A 17,813-nucleotide genomic window follows, 5' to 3' on the forward strand; every position below is an offset into this window, starting at 1 on the left:
AACACAACATGGTTTCATTTGAACCATTACATGGACTCGACTTCGCACAAGGGGTACACGACCTATCCTACCTTAAGGGTTACGAACTGGCCTATCCTAGTCCTGAACGGAGTCTAAGTGGTGGAATGCTCGGTCGTGTAGTCCGGCTCCTCTGGGTCTTCCTCCTCATCTTCATCTATCTCAGTATCTTCGTCACTTGAGGGAATGGAGGAGTGGAGGAGCTGAACACGGCACTGCTTTGCCGGTGGCACCGTGAAGAGGTTGCGGTATTCCTTCGCCGTCATACGGCGTGGCCAAGATGATCCCTTGGCATGCGTAACCTGTGGGGGTCGCCCGCCTCGATAGGCAATAACGGGCTGTCCAGGGGGTGCACCATCCTTCTTGATCCTGTCCGCCTTTGTCTGGGCTAGGCGGAGGAGTTCCTTGGTCTCATGGAGTTCCCTCCGAAGCTCCATCGACTCCGAGGCCAAGTGCTGTGCCAGGCTATCAGCACACAAGCTGAAGTAGGTCTGGAAACGGAGGGGAATCCCCTCGTCCATGGGTGGAGCTGGTGCGCTGCTCTCGTCATCACCCTCCTTACGATAAGGCAGGTAACGAGTGGCTGGCTCACTTGCCATCTCTGGCAGAAGATCTCGAAGGCGAGTTAGCGCCTTGAGTGCAGCAATCTCAACGGCGAGGAGCAGGGTCGCCATCTGGGGTCCTTCAAAGAACCAGCTTGTCGGAGGGTCGTTCGCCCTCACGACTACCTCCACGTGATACTCCTTCGTGGTGCTGTCGATCCAGTGCTCGTGATAGGAGAAGGAGGGGGGGCTCGAGTGAACTGGCACTTCTTGAGGCTGTCCTCAAGGAGCACGGGAAATCCAGTGGTCAGGAGGTCCTCAGGTACGACGGCCATCTACAAAAGTGGAAAGGGAAGGGTCAATAGAGGAGATACGACACATGTTTGGGATTTTTTTGAAAGCGTAGGTATATATGTAGTTTTGTAGATAGTCTCACTCTAACTAACGTCCATGCTAACTAAGGCTTCCTACAGTCAGGATGGCTCTGATATCAGCTCTGTGGGGACCCCGACTCATAAGTCCTGATCACCGAATGCACGTGTACAGTGATCATAGAGATCAATGCTCATTGAACACACAGAAGCTGAATAACAAGAGTCTTACATCCATACATATCGTCTTACACAAATTATGACCATTATGGTCAAGTCTTACATAGATAAAGCCACAAGGGCTAAATACCAAATAAACTTAAGCAACAAAAATTCTTCGTCGATAAGTAGAACCCATGCCATCTGCCTTAACCCTACAGGCATTCTGACTGGGAAACGACCTAGTTCGCATGTTCGTCTCCAAAGAACTCTTCTTTGAACTCCTGTTCTTCCATGCCTGGCCAATTAAATAACCAGTGGCAAGCCAATGAGTACTTTGAATGTACTCGCAAGCAACCCATGTTTTGGTTCAAAATACAACAATGCATGATATAGGTAAATTTTTGCGGAAAGCTAGTTTTTGAGTGCTATGCATGTTCAACCACATGTAAGACAGGCATCAGGAGAATTCAATTTACCATGAGGACAGGTTACAGATATCAACATAAATAGAGTGGGCATCAACCCAACTCAATCATGTCAAGTCCTTTAACTTGACCCACGTAGATCTTCCCACTTATCCAAACACACACACTGGTTGCGCATGTAAGGTTGGAATAACGGTCGCAACTTAAACCAATCCGTTTTGAAAAACAACACACACACTTGCCTCGGTACACCACTTCATCTTCAAGTGGTTACCCAACTCATCATCTCCCCCGGGCATAAGTGGCACCCGATGGGTTTTTTCGAAAAGTCTTTTGAAAATACTTTGTCTCCATCACCATGCATATTCCCGTCCCTTTTTGCGTAGAACTAATTTAGCATCCTATCTACTCCCACCGGCATAACCCTCATAAGGAGGTAGGGTCATGCACAATGCAAGTATCAACGAGGAAGTAAGAAAGGCAACCCATCAAAGTGGTTACCATCTCATCATGATTCCGATGCAACACTAATAAAGTGCTATATGACATGCATAAAAAGGGTTTCATAGACATGGTCAAAGGGCTGCTTGCCTGGCTCAACAAAGTCTTCTGGTCCAACTCCTTCGTCAGCAACGCAATCTATCGTCGCAAAATAATAACGAGAAAAAGGCAATAATAAAACAGAAAAACCAAAGTGCTCAGAAAAATGTCAACTCATTTTTGTTAAATACTAGGTTGAAAACTAAGAAGGGGAAAATTCCTAGTTTTGGATTTGGAGTAGCAGAATAGGAGAAATGGATTTACAAAGGTATATTTAAATGCTTAAAATCACATTTAAATATTTACAGTGAAGAAAAGGTTGTTAGATTTGAATGAAAATTGCACCATTAAATAGGTTGCAATACTTTAGGAATTTAGGAATTGGAATTAATTTATTTGGACATATATTTTATCCTATGGAATTCTAGGAAAAGTGATAGAAAAAGAAAAAGAAAAGGGATCTGTGCCTGCTGGGCCAGAACAGGCGCAGCGCAGCAGGCCCAGCCAGAGAGGCGGCCCGGCGCACTGGTGCACGCGCGCGCCAGATTTAAACCTGACGGGCGGGGCCCAGGCGTCAGGACGTGAGGCTGACGGACGGGCTCCACGGTCATCGTCGTCAACCCTGGGTCAGAGAGGGCGGCGAGCTCACCGGCGACGATGCAGGGCACGGCGAGGTCGGGCGAGGGCACGGCTGGGCTCAGCGTCGTGTTGCCATTCGGGTGGAGGTGGAGTTGGACACCGGAGCAGCCTGGTTCGCCGGTGACGAGGTCACGCGACGGAGGTGCTTCGGGCGTCGATGGTTCCGGCCGTTCCCGGCTGCAAAAGAGTAGGGAAAGAGAGGGGAAGGGGTCAGTGGTGCTGCGTGGTTCCACATCGAGAGAGAACGGGGGCGGAGGAGGCCTATACCGCGTGAATGCCGACGAGCCGAGGCGGCGGAGCTCGAGCTCGATCTTGAGCTCGAGCGGCTCTGGGGACAAATGGGTGGTGCGGGAGGTGGATTAGGAGTGTGGGGCAGCGACAGGGAGTAATAGAGAGGCTCGGGGTCGCCTTTTGTATGCTTGCCGAGGTCCACCGTAGGCGCGGCCTACGGGTGCCCGCTGGATCGGCTCAGGTGTCCGTTAGAGAGGGAATGGAGGGCTCGGGGGTGTTCGTGGGAGTGGTCTAGGGTGCCAGGGAGAGAGAGGAGGAGCAGGGCGAGCTACAGGCGGGCCATAGGAGCGGCGCGAGCATTGGCTGAACGGGGCGGTGTTCTGGCGCGAGCTGTAGGAGAGAGATAAGGGCGCGGGAGCAAGTGGGCGGCCTGCTGGCCTGGAGCGGACGTCGAGGGGCATCGACTGGCGTGCGGGGGAGGCTCGACGTGGCCGGGAGGCGCGGCGTCAACAGTCGGGTGCCCTGCCAGGCGCTCCAGAGCGCGACTTTGGCCGGCATCCGGGGCTTTCCCGCGTCCGCGCGCGTCCACTTCTGTCTGGCAACTGAAGGGGGCATGGGCAAAAGCTGGGGAGTGCCTTGGATGCTCTGGAAGGCTGAGAGGAGAGAGGAAGGCTGGGAGAGAGAGAGGAATCCACTGTCCAGAGAAGAAAAATGGGGTTCTCCCCCCCTTCATCATTGCTTCCTCGGGCAGCAAAGCACACAGGTGCTAGAGGGGGACTAGGAGGGGTCGTGGTAGAAAGTTGAGCCTACGGAGATTAGTGGAAGAGGACAAAAATGGGATTTTTGTAAAATGGCAGAAGGTATTTGATGCTGGTTTGGGCAAGTAGATGGTTTCCATTTGCCATGAGACTCCACAGGGTGGAATGATACATATAATTAGGGTCTTCCACCAATTCTGAGCTTACTTTGGAAAAGTTGCCAATGCAACTTTTGTAAACCCTAGAAATTAGCAGAAATGAACTTGTGCAGATCTAGTTGATCAAATCATTTCTCCTTGATGCACCACTTGGTGTAGTGGCCTCATTTGGTCATATGAACATGATCACAAAAGTTGGGGTCAAGGAGAGAAAGTTGGTAGTACAAAGTTGTTCAAATTTAATTCTGGTCAGAGAGGGTTTTGATGCATTTTGGTGAACCAAACTGACCTTAATTGAGATTAGGATTTGCAAGGTGACCACAATATGCATTTGTGACTTGCTGGATTTTCCTTGGATTTTTCGAAAATATTTCCTGTAGAAATATTTCAAATCCTTGAAATGGGCAGAAATAGTTTTGGGAGGTTTTGTCCAATATTTTGAACATGACCATGTGTTGAAACTCTTATATATGGAAAATATATGTCCACTAAGTTTCCCTGATTTTTGTCAAATATTTTTGAAACATTAAAATAATTTTTCCCTATTAAAGACCATTTCTGGCCTTAAGAAAAAGCTTTTAAATAAAATAGGAAAATAACTGTTAAAATTATATTTTTGTGGTCTATGGGAATCCTATATCTAATAGGTTTCAAATATACTCTTTGAAATATTTTTCATACCCCAAATCAAGTACTTGTAGTGCAAACCTCAACTCAGGGGTTTTTGGAAAACTAAATTTTTAAAATACTATTTGGCCAAATTATTTTTGTAGGAAAATACTATACTGTACTATACACATGGCATGATCATTGGGCAGAAGTTTGGGGCAAGGAGATGAAGTACAGAAGGTGGAGTAGTTGACTTTAAAGAGCACTCTGAAAAATCACTCAGAGAAAACCAACTCCAAAATAAAAGCCAAATAATGCAAAAGTTTTTGTTGGTCCAATTTTTCATGCTTTAATAATGAACATGACATGTTACAAAATGCTGGGTGTGACACATACTTATTGCAAAAATCTACAAGTCATCAAAAACCTCGGCTCTACGCGCATTCTCCTAGGGGGATAGATTGGCAGGAAAAGACCATCGCTCGTCCCCGACCGCCACTCATAAGGAAGACAATCGAATAACACATCATGTTTCAAATTTGTTGCATAATGTTTACCATACGTGCATGCTACGGGACTTGCAAACTTCAACACAAGTATTCCTCAATTTCACAACTACTCAACTAGCATGACTTTGATATTATTAACTCCATATCTCAAAACAATCACCAAGCATCAAACCTTTCTTAGTATTCAACACACTCATAAGAAAAGTTTATTATTAATCTTGCATACCGAGCATATTAGGATTTTAAGCAAATTACCATGCTATTAAGACTCTCAAAATAATATAAGTGAAGCATGAGAGATCAATAGTTTCTGTAAAACAAATCCACCACCGTGCTCTAAAAGATATAAGTGAAGCACTAGAGCAAAACTATAAAGCTCAAAAGATATAAGTGAAGCACATAGAGCAAAACTATAGAGCTCAAAAGATATAAGTGAAGCACATAGAGTATTCTATCAAATTCCAAATCATGTATGACTCTCTCAAAAGGTGTGTACAGCAAGGATGATTGTGGTAGACTAACAAGGAAAGACTCAAATCATAAAAGACGCTCCAAGCAAAACACATATCATGTGGTGAATAAAAATATAGCTCCAAGTAAAGTTACCGATAGATGTAGATGAAAGAGGGGATGCCTTCTGGGGCATCCCCAAGCTTTGGATTTTAGGTGTCCTTAGATTATCTTGGGGGTGCCATGGGCATCCCCAAGCTTAGGCTCTTGCCACTCCTTGTTCCATAATCCATCAAATCTTTACCCAAAACTTGAAAACTTCACAACACAAAACTTAATGTAGAAAATCTCGCGAGCTCCGCTAGCGAAAGAAAACAAAAGACCACTTCAAGGTACTGTAATGAACTCATTCTTTATTTATATTGGTGTTAAACCTACTGTATTCCAACTTATCTATGGATTATAAACTATTTTACTAGCCATAGATTCATCAAAATAAGCAAACAACACAAGAAAAACAGAATCTTTCAAAACAGAACAGTCTGTATTAATCTGTAGCTAGCGCAAGATCTGGAACCCCAAAAATTCTAAAATAAATTTCTGGACGTGAGGAATTTATCTATTAAACATCTTCAAAACGAATTAACTAAATATCACTTTCCAAATAAAAATGACAGCAGTTCTCGTGAGCGCTAAACTTTCTGTTTTTTACAGCAAGTTCAACAAGACTTTCCCCAAGTCTTCCCAACGGTTCTACTTGGCACAAACACTAATTAAACACAAAAAACTCAACCAAAACAGAGGCTAGATAAATTATTTATTAATAAATAGGATCAAAAAGCAAGGAATAAAAATAAAATTGGGTTGCCTCCCAACAAGCGCTATCGGTTAACGCCCCTAGCTAGGCATAACAAGCAAGAATAGATCTAGGTATTGCCATCTTTGGTAGCTAATCCGTAAGTGGCTCTCATGATAGATTCATATGGCAATTTTATTTTCTTTCTAGGGAAGTGTTCCATGCCCTTTTTTAATGGAAATTGAAATCTAATATTCCCTTCCTTCATATCAATAATTGCACCAACCGTTCTAAGGAAAGGTCTACCGAGAATAAAATCTATGGGCACATAATTCCTATTTGCAACAATAAGAACATCATTAATTCTTCCCATAGGTTTCTTAATAGTGGAATCCGCAAGATGCAAGTTTAGAGAGCAATCATCAAAATCACGGAAATCTAGCAAATCGCACAAAGTTTTGGGAATAGTAGAGGCAGTAGCACCCAAATCACACAAAGAATAAAACTCATAAGCTTTAATTTTAATTTTAATAGTAGGTTCCCACTCATCATAAAGTTTTCTAGGGATAGAAACTTTCAACTCAAGTTTTTCTTCATAAGATTGCATCAAGGCATCAACGATATGTTCGGTAAAGGCTTTATTTTGACTATAAGCATGAGGAGAATTTAGCATGGATTGCAACAAGGAAATACAATCAATTAAAGAGCAAATTTCATAATTAAATTCCTTTAAATCCAATATAGTGGGTTTAGCAACATCTAAAGTTTTATTTTTTTCAATCCCACTTTTATCAATTTCATCATCAAGATCTAAATACTCCAAATTTTTAGAACTCCTTCTAGGTAAGGGTGGATCATATTTATTTTCATCAAGATTTATATTGCAAAACAAAGATTTAATAGGAGATACATCAATAACTTTTAGATCTTCATCTTGATCATCATAGGAATTGGAAGAACACGCTTTAATAAAGGCATCTTTCATAGCATGCGTCTTAGCGGTTCTTTCCTTGCACTCATCAATGGAAATTCTCATGGATTTGAGAGACTCATTGATATCATGCTTAGGAGGAATAGATCTAAGCTTTAAAGAATCAACCTCAAGAGAAATTCTATCAACGATCCTATCCAAATCATCAACTTTAAGCAATTTCTCTTCAAGCAAAGTATTAAAATTCTTTTGTGAATTCATAAACTCTTTAACACTACTCTCAAATTCAGAGGGCATCTTATTAAAATTTCCATAAGAGTTGTTGTAGGAATTTCCATAATTATTAGAAGGATTACCAGGATAAGGCCTAGGATTAAAATTCCCTCTATACGCGTTGTTACCACAATTATTCCTACCAACAAAATTCACATCCATAGATTCATTGTTATTCTCAATCAAAGTAGATAAACGCATATCATTAGGATCAGAAGAAACACTCATAGTAGCAAATAATTTCATAAGTTCATCCATCTTTCCACTCAAAACATTAATTTCTTCTATCGCATGCACTGTTTTATTAGTAGATCTTTCAGTGTGCCATTGAGAATAATTAACCATAATATTATCTAGGAGTTTAGTAGCATCTCCTAAAGTGATTTCCATAAAAGTGCCTCCCGTGGACGAATCTAAAAGATTTCTAGAAGCAAAATTCAATCCGGCATAAAATTTTTGTATAATCATCCACAAATTCAAACCATGAGAAGGGCAATTACGTATCATTAATTTCATTCTCTCCCAAGCTTGTGCAACATGTTCATGATCAAGTTGCTTAAAATTCATAATATCATTTCTAAGAGAGATGATCTTAGCAGGAGGAAAATACTTAGAGATAAAAGCATCTTTGCACTTGTTCCATGAATCAATACTATTTTTAGGCAAAGATGAAAACCAAGCTTTAGCACGATCTCTAAGCGAAGAAGGAAATAGCTTCAATTTAACAATTCATTATCGACGTCTTTCTTATTTTGCATGTCACACAAATCAACGAAGCTATTAAGATGGGTAGTGGCATCTTCACTAGGAAGGCCGGAAAACGGATCTTTCATGACAAGATTCAGTAAAGCAGCATTAATTTCACAAGATTCAGCATTGGTAAGAGGAGCAATAGGAGTGCTAATAAAATCATTGTTGTTGGTATTGGTGAAGTCACACAATTTAGTATTATCTTGAGCCATCGCGACAAACAAGCAATCCAACACACGAGCAAACAAAAGGAAAACGGGTAAAAAGAGGCAAATATAGAAAGAGAGGGAGGATAGAGAGAGAGAGGGCGAATAAAACGGCAAGGGTGAAGTGGGGGAGAGGAAAACGAGAGGTAAATTGCAAATAATGTAATGCGGGAGATAGGGATTGTGATGGGTACTTGGTATGTTGACTTTTGCGCAGACTCCCCGGCAATGGCGCCAGAAATTCTTCTTGCTACCTCTTGAGCACTGCGTTGGATTTCCCCAAAGAAGAGAGGATGATGCAGCAAAGTAGCGTAAGTATTTCCCTCAGTTTTTGAGAACCAAAGGTATCAATCCAGTAGGAGGCTACGCGCGAGTCCCTCATACCTACACAAAAACAATAGCTCAACGCAACTAACGCGCTTAGGTGTTGTCAATCCCTTCACGGTCACTTACGAAAGTGAGATCCGATAGAGACGATAAATAATATTTTTGGTATTTTTGGTATAGAGATGCAAAGTGAAAAGTAAAAGGCAAAGTAAAAGCAAAGCAATAATAAAGTGATGGAGATTGATATGATGAGAAAGAGACCCGGGGGCCACAGGTTTCACTAGTGGCTTCTCTCAAGAGCATAAGTATTCCACGGTGGGTGAAAAAATTATTGTTGAGCAATTGACAGAATTGAGCATAGTTATGAGAATATCTAGGTATGATCATGTATATAGGAATCACGTCTGAGACAAGTAGACCGACTCCTGCCTGCATCTACTACTATTACTCCACTCATTGACCGCTATCCAGCATGCATCTAGAGTATTAAGTTAAAAACAGAGTAACGCCTTAAGGAATATGACATGATGTAGAGGGATAGTTTCATGCAATATGATAAAAACCCGATCTTGTTATCCTCGATGGCAACAATACAATACATGCCTTGCTGCCCCTTCTGTCACTTGGAAAGGACACCGCAAGATCGAACCCAAAGCTAAGCACTTCTCCCATGGAAAGATAAACCAATCTAATAAGCCAAACCAAACTGATAATTCGAAGAGACTTGCAAAGATAACCAATCATACATAAAAGAATTCAGAGAAGATTCAAATGTTATTCATAGATAAACTGGATCATAAACCCACAATTCATCGGTCTCATCGAATAGAACATTGTATTGAGATCCAAAAAGAGAGAAGAAGCCATCTAGCTACTAACTATGGACCCGTAGGTTTGAAGTAAACTACTCACACTTCATCGGAGGGGCTTGGATGATGATGTAGAAACCCTCTGTGATCGATTCCCCTTCCGGCAGAGCTCCGAAACAGGCCCCAAGATGGGATCTCATGGAGACAGAAAGTTGCGGCAGTGGAATTAGGTTTTTGGCTTCGTCCTCGACCGTTTGGGGGTATGTAGGTATATATAGGAGGAAGGAGTACGCCAGTGGAGCTTCGAGGGGCCCACGAGGCATGGGGCGCGCCCTTGGGGGGGCACCCTCCACCCTCGTGACCACCTTGTGGCTTTCCTGATGGAGGGTCCAAGTCTCCTGGATCTTATCTGATGAGAAAATCACGTTTCCTAAGATTTCATTCCGTTTGGACTCCGTTTGGTATTATGTTTCTCCGAAACACTGAAATGGGCAAAAACATCAATTCTGGGCTGGGCCTCCGGTTAATAGGTTAGTCCCAAAAATAATATAAAAGTGGAAAATAAAGCCCAATATAGTCCAAAACAGTAGGTAATATAGCATGGAGCAATCAAAAAATATAGATACGTTGGAGATGTATCAGGGGTCCTCAGGCGTCCGGCCTGTTATCTATTGGGCCGGATTGATTGGCTGTGAAGACATGAAGACCGAAGACCATACCTGTGTCTGGATTGGACTCTCCTTGGCGTGGAAGGCAAGCTTGGCGACTGACTATGAAGATTCCTTCTTATGTAACCGACTCTATGTAAACCCTAGATCCCCTCGGTGTCTATATAAACCGGAGGGGATAGTCCGGAAAGGACACATTCATTACCATAGTCATATAGGCTAGGCTTTTAGGGTTTAGCCATTACGATCTCGTGGTAGATCAACTCTTATAACACCCATATTCATCAATATCAATCAAGCAAGACGTAGGGTATTACCTCCATAGAGAGGGCCCAAACCTCGGTAAACATTGTGTCCCCTGTCACCTGTTACCATCGATCCAAGACGCACAGTTCGGGACCCCCTACCCGAGATCCGCCGGTTTTGACACCAACATTGGTGCTTTCATTGGGAGTTTGTCGGTGTACAAAAAGAGGGTGCACTTTTGGTACCCCTATAACTGTGCACGGGCAGTCTGAGCCACGGGCACCACCACACTGAGCAAGGCAAGGGAGGTGAGCCAAGGTAAGGCCGAAGCTTAGGAGAAGCAGAACGACGCCAAGACCAAGACCACAAAGAGCAAAGGGGACAAAGCGGACCCCCCGGCAAGATCCTTGCCGGGAGGCGGTTTTGGCAAACCCGGCAAGACCCTTGCCGTGGCAGCTCGCCCCACACCTACAGAGTGAGTCACCCTTGAGTCCACTGCCCTCATGGGGCAAGGATTCGGGAGACATCCCCGTGGTGGCATGCAGATCTTTGTGAAGACATTCAAGATCAGATACACCCTTTAGAAGATGATGATCCTTGGTGGGATCCCAGCCAAGGAGGACCACAAGGCCCCTGGCAAGAGCCTTGCCGGGGATGACAGTAGGCGCCACGGCAAGACCCTTGCCCGGGCCCCGGCAAGGCCCTTGCCAAGAACACCCGTTGGGCTACTATCAGGCGCACGCCAGTCAAACCTCCACCGTTGTTCGCATGCAGCTACCGACCCAACCAGCTGGGCAGGCACCTGCGTGGCGGCATGCAGATCCTCGTGGAGACCCACCACTGTGCCACCTCAGCTGCCTACCTGTCTACATGGCACCACGGGGGCCGCTGGCCAGGGCGCGTGTCGACGCGAGAGGGAGCGGCGACGGACGAGACATGGCTCTCCCTCGTCCCCGATAAAGCAAGGACACCGGGGCAAGACGCATTAAATGCGCCTTGTCATGTAATGCGAGGGATAACCTCGCATCTTTGCTCCCTTTCCACCTCCTAGTGCTACTGTGGCAACCCATTTTCCTATAAAAGGAGGCCCGAGACAACCAAGAGGGGGATTCAGCTTTTTGGACCTCCTCACGCCCCATAGCTAGCTCAAGAACATAGATATACAATCCACCAAAGCAGGAGTAGGGTTTTACGCATCCCCGTGGCTCGAACCTGGATAAACGAACCGTGTGCTATCTGTTTGATCCGCTCTTCTCACGACCCCGCGCCCCGCAACCGTAGTAGGGATTCTTGTGATCCCATAGGTGTCGTTCCCACCGACATCTTTGGCGCGCCAGGTAGGGGGCGCAATTGTGAGAATCGGCTCTAGAAGTTAGCCCGGCACTCCTTCATCTTCGTGACCCTTGAGAAGAAAGGAGGCCAGAAGATCGACACTCGAGCGATCGCAAACAGAAGCTAAGTTGCACTGAACCCTTATTTGTGCTACCCTTCTTATTTGAGGTTATTCCCCCTGGAGAAATTTCCTTTGTATGTGAAACCTGCACGCCAGGGGGATCTACCACGATCGGCAACGCCCTTGCCCTGTTTCGAGTCTGCTCAAGCGGCTGCGTCGAGAATGGCAGAGTAGCCTTCCGCGATCTGCAACGCCCCCGATTCTGACTCGAGTCAAGCTCGACAGTTTGAGCGGCCGCGTTCAGGACGGAAAGGTGGCTCGTCTGGCAGCACGCGTACCCGGCTGGCCATGGGGATCCGTCCCCAAAACGCCGCTAGGGGTTTCCGCGCCGGCAAGCCTTCCTGATCGACGTAGGGCACGCATACGAAGAGGAATCGAACGGGGAAATAACATCCATGAAAATTAAGAGTACTTCAAAGTTATATTACATCACATCATAGCTGCGGTTCTAACTAAAGATAAATTTTGTCTTGGTCGGGAACCCGCAGTGGTGAAGAAGAACAGGATGCCTAATCCCGGCGCTGGCCTTCCACCCTCTTGATTTCGTCGATGCAGTCGGTGATGGGCTTGATGCGCTCCTTGAGCACCGTGAGGTCAGCACCATCCGGCAAGCTCTTCATCGCGGCCGCGAAGTCAATATCGGGATTCCAGTACGCCGTCTTGGTGAGGACCTTGGTCACGACCCTCCGGCAGAGTCGCCGGGCCTCCTCGGCCAGCGTGGCCGCCCTGTTGGAGTGAAGATACGCCAAGGCTCCGAGGACGCCCTCGAAGAACAGGGTCAACTTGGTGTTGACGGTCCTGCTGCGCTCAGGGGCGTACCTCACGTGTGGCATCCCCATGGTGGCCAACTGCGAGGTGACCCTGCTGGCGACCTCCTCTAGGCGGCTGATCCACCTGTTCTCGCCCGCCACATAATCCTGTTGGGAGGCGGCCTCGTTCACCCGCAGCTGCTTCTCCTCCTCTAGGCTCCTGGTCAAGGTCTCCTCCCGAGCCCTGCTCTCCGACAGCATCTTCTCGAGATCCTCCAGCTTTAGCTTGAGGTCTCTGATGGAGTGTTGCGCTTCGGAGAGCTCCCCAGCCCTGCTGACGACCGCTCCTTGCGCCTCCACCAAGGCACTGTTGAGCATGCTCTTCTCATTGGACAGCTTGAGGGCCTGCTCCTTCAGCTCGTCCTGCGCCACCTCCAACTCCCTTACCTTGCCGGCATGGGCCAGAGCCTGGGCATCGAGTGCCTCCTTGTGCCTCTGCTCCAGCTCGCGAGTCCGCCGCGCGACAAGGGCGTCGAGCTCCTCATCCTTGCCACGGAGCGCTGCGGCAAGCTTCGCCTCGCGCGCGGTGAGGTCCTCTTCCTGGGAATTCAAGGTGGCTTGATGCTGGTTCCGGGCGACCTCGGCCGTGGCAGCCAAGTTCGCCGCCTTTTCCTGGGCCTTCTCGATGTCGGCCATCTTCATGGTGAGCTCCACATCGCGCTCGGCCAATTTCTCCTGGAAGGCCCTCTGCTCCTTGCGAGCCTGGTGGAACCAGGTCTGCGTCTCGGCAATGCGCGCCTTGAAGTCCACCTCCGCGTTGTCCACCGTTGCCATCCTGGACTTGACATTGTCCAGGCGAGCACGGTAGAGCACTTGGAGCTTTCGGAAATTGGCCCCCATGGCACGGAAAAGCTGCTCTTCTGGGGAACCGTCGTTACCAACCCCCGGCTCATCAACCACCTCGAGCCCGGTGGCGGCAAGCAGCTCGCCATCGAAAACTTCCCTTCGGCGGGCGCCCGGCTTGACGCCCCTGGGAGGTGGACGAAGAGATCGTCGCCCACCTTCAGATACCTGCCGGGGCCCGAGGTTGAGGAGGAGGGAGGCTGGTCACCCACCACCTCTTCCTCGGCGAAGGCCTTGCCAGCCCCACCGGCAGGTCCACCGCTGGTGCCCTCGGCAGAAGCCTCGCCGGTCGCCTTGGAGGCCCCCGCCGCGGTGTCCTCGGCAGCATCCTTGGAGGCCTCCTCAGCAATGTTCCCAGCAACGGTATCCATGTCCTCCATACCAGTTGAAGGAGGGCCTGGGCAGCAACGGGAGCAATGAAGCCAAGAAAAGAATAAGGGAAAAACAGAGATGAAGGACAGGCGACTCACCAGTGCCAGGCTGTGAAGCAGAAGTCCCCTCTCCACCAGCATTTGGCGCCGTGGTAGAGCCACCAGCGCCCAAGTTCCCCTCTTCCTCCATGGGTGTGGGCTCCATTCCTGATGCCCTTGCCGGGGACACCCCCCGCGGCGGCGTAGTCGATGGGCGTGGTGTGTTGGGAGTAGCCCTTTGTGGCTCCTCCTGCTGCCGCTCCCCTCCTACAAACCCGGCAAGGCCAGCGTCATGGCATCGAGCACCTACCACATGTCGAATAACAAGAGGGTGACGAACTTACGCTGGGGGCTGCGCCGGGGGCTGCTGTCCGGGCTGCTCAGCACCACCAGTGGTGTCTTTGAAGCCCCAGCCGGGGGCTGGCTGCTTGCCGAGGTCCTTGCCCTCTTCACCCTCTGGGCCAACGTCTCTGTCTCCCTACGGAAGCAAAAATGGATCAAGACAAGCGACCCAATTCAAGGAAATGGAAATGACAGTAAGGGACGGAGAACTTACTCTTCATCCGTCTCCTCCTCTTCCACCAGTTTCCTTTTCCTCTCCGGACTGAGAGGCCCGAGATCAAAAGGGAGCTCCGCATCATCATCCGAGTCGACGCCTGCTGGAGGAGGCGAAGGAGGCGGTGGGGTTTGTGTGCGCCCGGATGAGGAAGGAGATGTTGTCTTCTTATTCTCAGTGGCCTTCGTCAGCCTCTTGGCTGCCGTGGCCCTCGTGTGGCGCCAAGACCCCTCCAGGGTCAATTGAGGCCCCGCAGCCCTACCGGGCCGGACCGGCTCACCGGAGCCAGCCCGCCGCGGGACTCGCCCTCTTCCCCTGGTTGGCGTCGAGCCCGCCACTGCATCCTCCTCCTCCCCTGACGACTCGTCGGCCGCGTCTTCAACGAGCGGAGATCCAGTGTTGGCGCTGCTGACCTCCCCGGAGGCCGCCGCGCACCGGGAGAGCTCCTCTTCCTCCGCCGCCGTTGCGGCCATGTCCTCCACGCCCCCGGCGCTGCCGGCCTCCATGGAAAGCTGTGCCTCCCTCGCCCTAGTGGCAATGTAGTCCAGCTCTACCTGGGTGGTGTCCATGATAAGCCACCGCTCGGCGTCGGCATTGACGTACACCTCGATCAGGCTGTCGAAGAATTGCTGCACATCCTCGACCTTCGGCTCCTTCCAGCTCAGGATAGGGCCGTGCGCATTATAGTCCGGCATCATGGCGATGATCTCGGACCGACGCGAATTGTTGCACAATGGGACCACCCCCGCTGGCAGCTTGAAAAATGGCCCCTTGAGGGCCTTGCCGGTCCACTCGACCTCGCCATCACGACACACATCAAGCTGGAAAAGCCGCTGGCAGAAGTGGGCATGCGCCAGCACTGTGAAGCTGTGATCGAGGCCGGGGCGGAGTCGCATAATGTCAGCCGGGTTCGTGAAGAGCCAAGCTGGCCTCCCCTTGCTGTGCAACGGGGCGATCCGGCGGCGAATGAAGTCCGCCCCGATCATCTCAAGGGTGAGTCCGGCCTGGGTGAGCCGGAGAATCCTGGTGGTGGCGACGGTGAGCCTCCCATCGGCGGCGTCGACATCGCTCCAATCGCTGCAGCGGACCGGCGGCACTTGGTGGACCTTGCAGAATTCCGGCGGGTTCTCATCTTCAATCCAGCACCACCAGCCATGCCATTCCTCCCACCTCTCCTTCACGGCACTGTCCGGGTATGCCCCCTTGGATCTTGGGATCCAGGTGACGCAACCGGAGACGGCTCCTCCCGACTGGATTCGAGGAAAGAAGTAATGGCGGAAGAGCTCCATGTTGCGCTGCACCCCGGCAAAGCCTTCACAAAGATGCACGAAGAAAGCCATGCACGCCACTGCATCGGAGTAAAATCCAAGAGGCGAAAGCCGAAGGTGCGCATAACGTCGCAGAAGAAATCGGAGAAAGGAGGGCATAACCCGCAAGAAAAGTAATCAATGAAGAAGGGTACCGATTTGAGGCAGCATCAGTGCAAGCGGCAGGAATGATGCACGTCGCCGGGTGTCCCGAACCCTCTCCCCCCGTCTTCACTCCCCATAGGGGCTTGAAGGAGGCCCGGAGCTCTTGAACATCAACCGTCGAGGGGAAGAAGAAGGCGGACTTCATTCGGTCCCCCGACAGCGCGCTCCCCGGCGGCTCCACCGTCCCTGCGCCCTTAGCCACCCCCTTGCCCTTGGTGAATTTGGGAGCCATGGCGACCAAGAAGTTCAGAGGGCTGAGGAAGGGGGATGGCAAAGCAGCAGCGGCGGGCGACAGCGAAAGCTTAGGAAGGAAGGAAGAAAGAGAACGACGGCTCTGAGATCGGAAAAGGCACGAGGGAAGAGGAGAAAGTGAGCAGTGCGCCCATGGTTATTCCTTCTTATGGGGGAAAACATGGGCCGCCTCCTTTCACATTAACTGTGATGTTACACATGCCCGCAGGAAGCAACCCCACGCATGCCGCCCACGTCACACACGCCTCCCCACGCACCACGGCACACGCGGGAAGCATGGGAAGCACGGCGTGTGAAGAGACTTACCGCGTTAAAAACCGCCCCACCTGCCCGCGCACCGTTTTTGGGCCTAGCCCAACGACGCGATTGCGCTTACGTGTGGCCCAGGCCTGGGGGCTCTTGTTGGTGTACAAAAAGAGGGGTGCTCTTTTGGTACCCCTATAACTATGCAGGGGCAGTCTAAGCCACGGGCACCACCACACTGAGCAAGGCAAGGGAGGTGAGCCAAGGTAAGGCCGAAGCTCAGGAGAAGCAGAATGATGCCAAGACCAAGACCACAAAGAGCAAAGGGGACGAAGCGGACCCCCCGGCAAGATCCTTGCCGGGAGGCGGTTTTGGCAAACCCGGCAAGACCCTTGCCGTGGCAGCTCGCCCCACACCTACGGAGTGAGTCAGCCTTGAGTCCACTGGCCCCATGGGGCAAGGATTCGGGAGACATCCCCGTGGTGGCATGCAGATCTTTGTGAAGACATTCAAGATCAGATACACCCTTTAGAAGATGATGATCCTTGGCGGGATCCCAGCCAAGGAGGACCACAAGGCCCCCGACAAGAGCCTTGCCGGGGATGACAGCAGGCGCCATGGCAAGACCCTTGCCGGGGCCCCGGCAAGGCCCTTGCCAAGAACACCCACCATCAGGCCCACGCCAGTCAAACCTCCACCGCCATTCGCATGCAGCTGCCGACCCAACCAGCTGGGCAGGCACCTGCGTGGCGGCATGCAGATCCTCGTGGAGACCCACCACTACGCCACCTCAGCTGCCTGCCTACATGGCACCACGGGTGCCGCTGGCCAGGGCGCGTGTCGACGCGAGAGGGAGCGACGACGGACGAGACAGGGCTCTCCCCATCCCCGATAAAGCAAGGACACCTGGGCAAGACGCATTAAATGCGCCTTGTCATGTAATGCGAGGGATAACCTCGCATCTCTGCTCCCTTTCCACCTCCTGGTGCTACTGTGGCAACCCCTTTTCCTATAAAAGAAGGCCCGAGAGAACCAGGAGGGGGATTCGGCTTTTTGGAGATCCTCACGCCCCATAGCTAGCTCCAGAACATAGATATACAATCCACCAAAGCAGGAGTAGGGTTTTACGCATCCCCACGGCCCAAACCTGGATAAACGAACCATGTGCTATCTGTTTGATACGCTCTTCTCACGACCCCACGCCCTGCAACCATAGTAGGGATTCTTGTGATCCCATAGGTGTCGTTCCCACCGACAGAGATCTTCTATGCCGTCGATGAAGGGTTCGATGGCCCCTTCAATCGTCTATAGCGACATTGTACAAGGAGAAACCTTCCTCCCCGAACAAATTTTCATG

This window comes from Triticum dicoccoides, chromosome 1A (genome assembly GCF_002162155.2).
Source record: "Triticum dicoccoides isolate Atlit2015 ecotype Zavitan chromosome 1A, WEW_v2.0, whole genome shotgun sequence".
Classification (NCBI taxonomy): Eukaryota; Viridiplantae; Streptophyta; class Magnoliopsida; order Poales; family Poaceae; genus Triticum; species Triticum dicoccoides.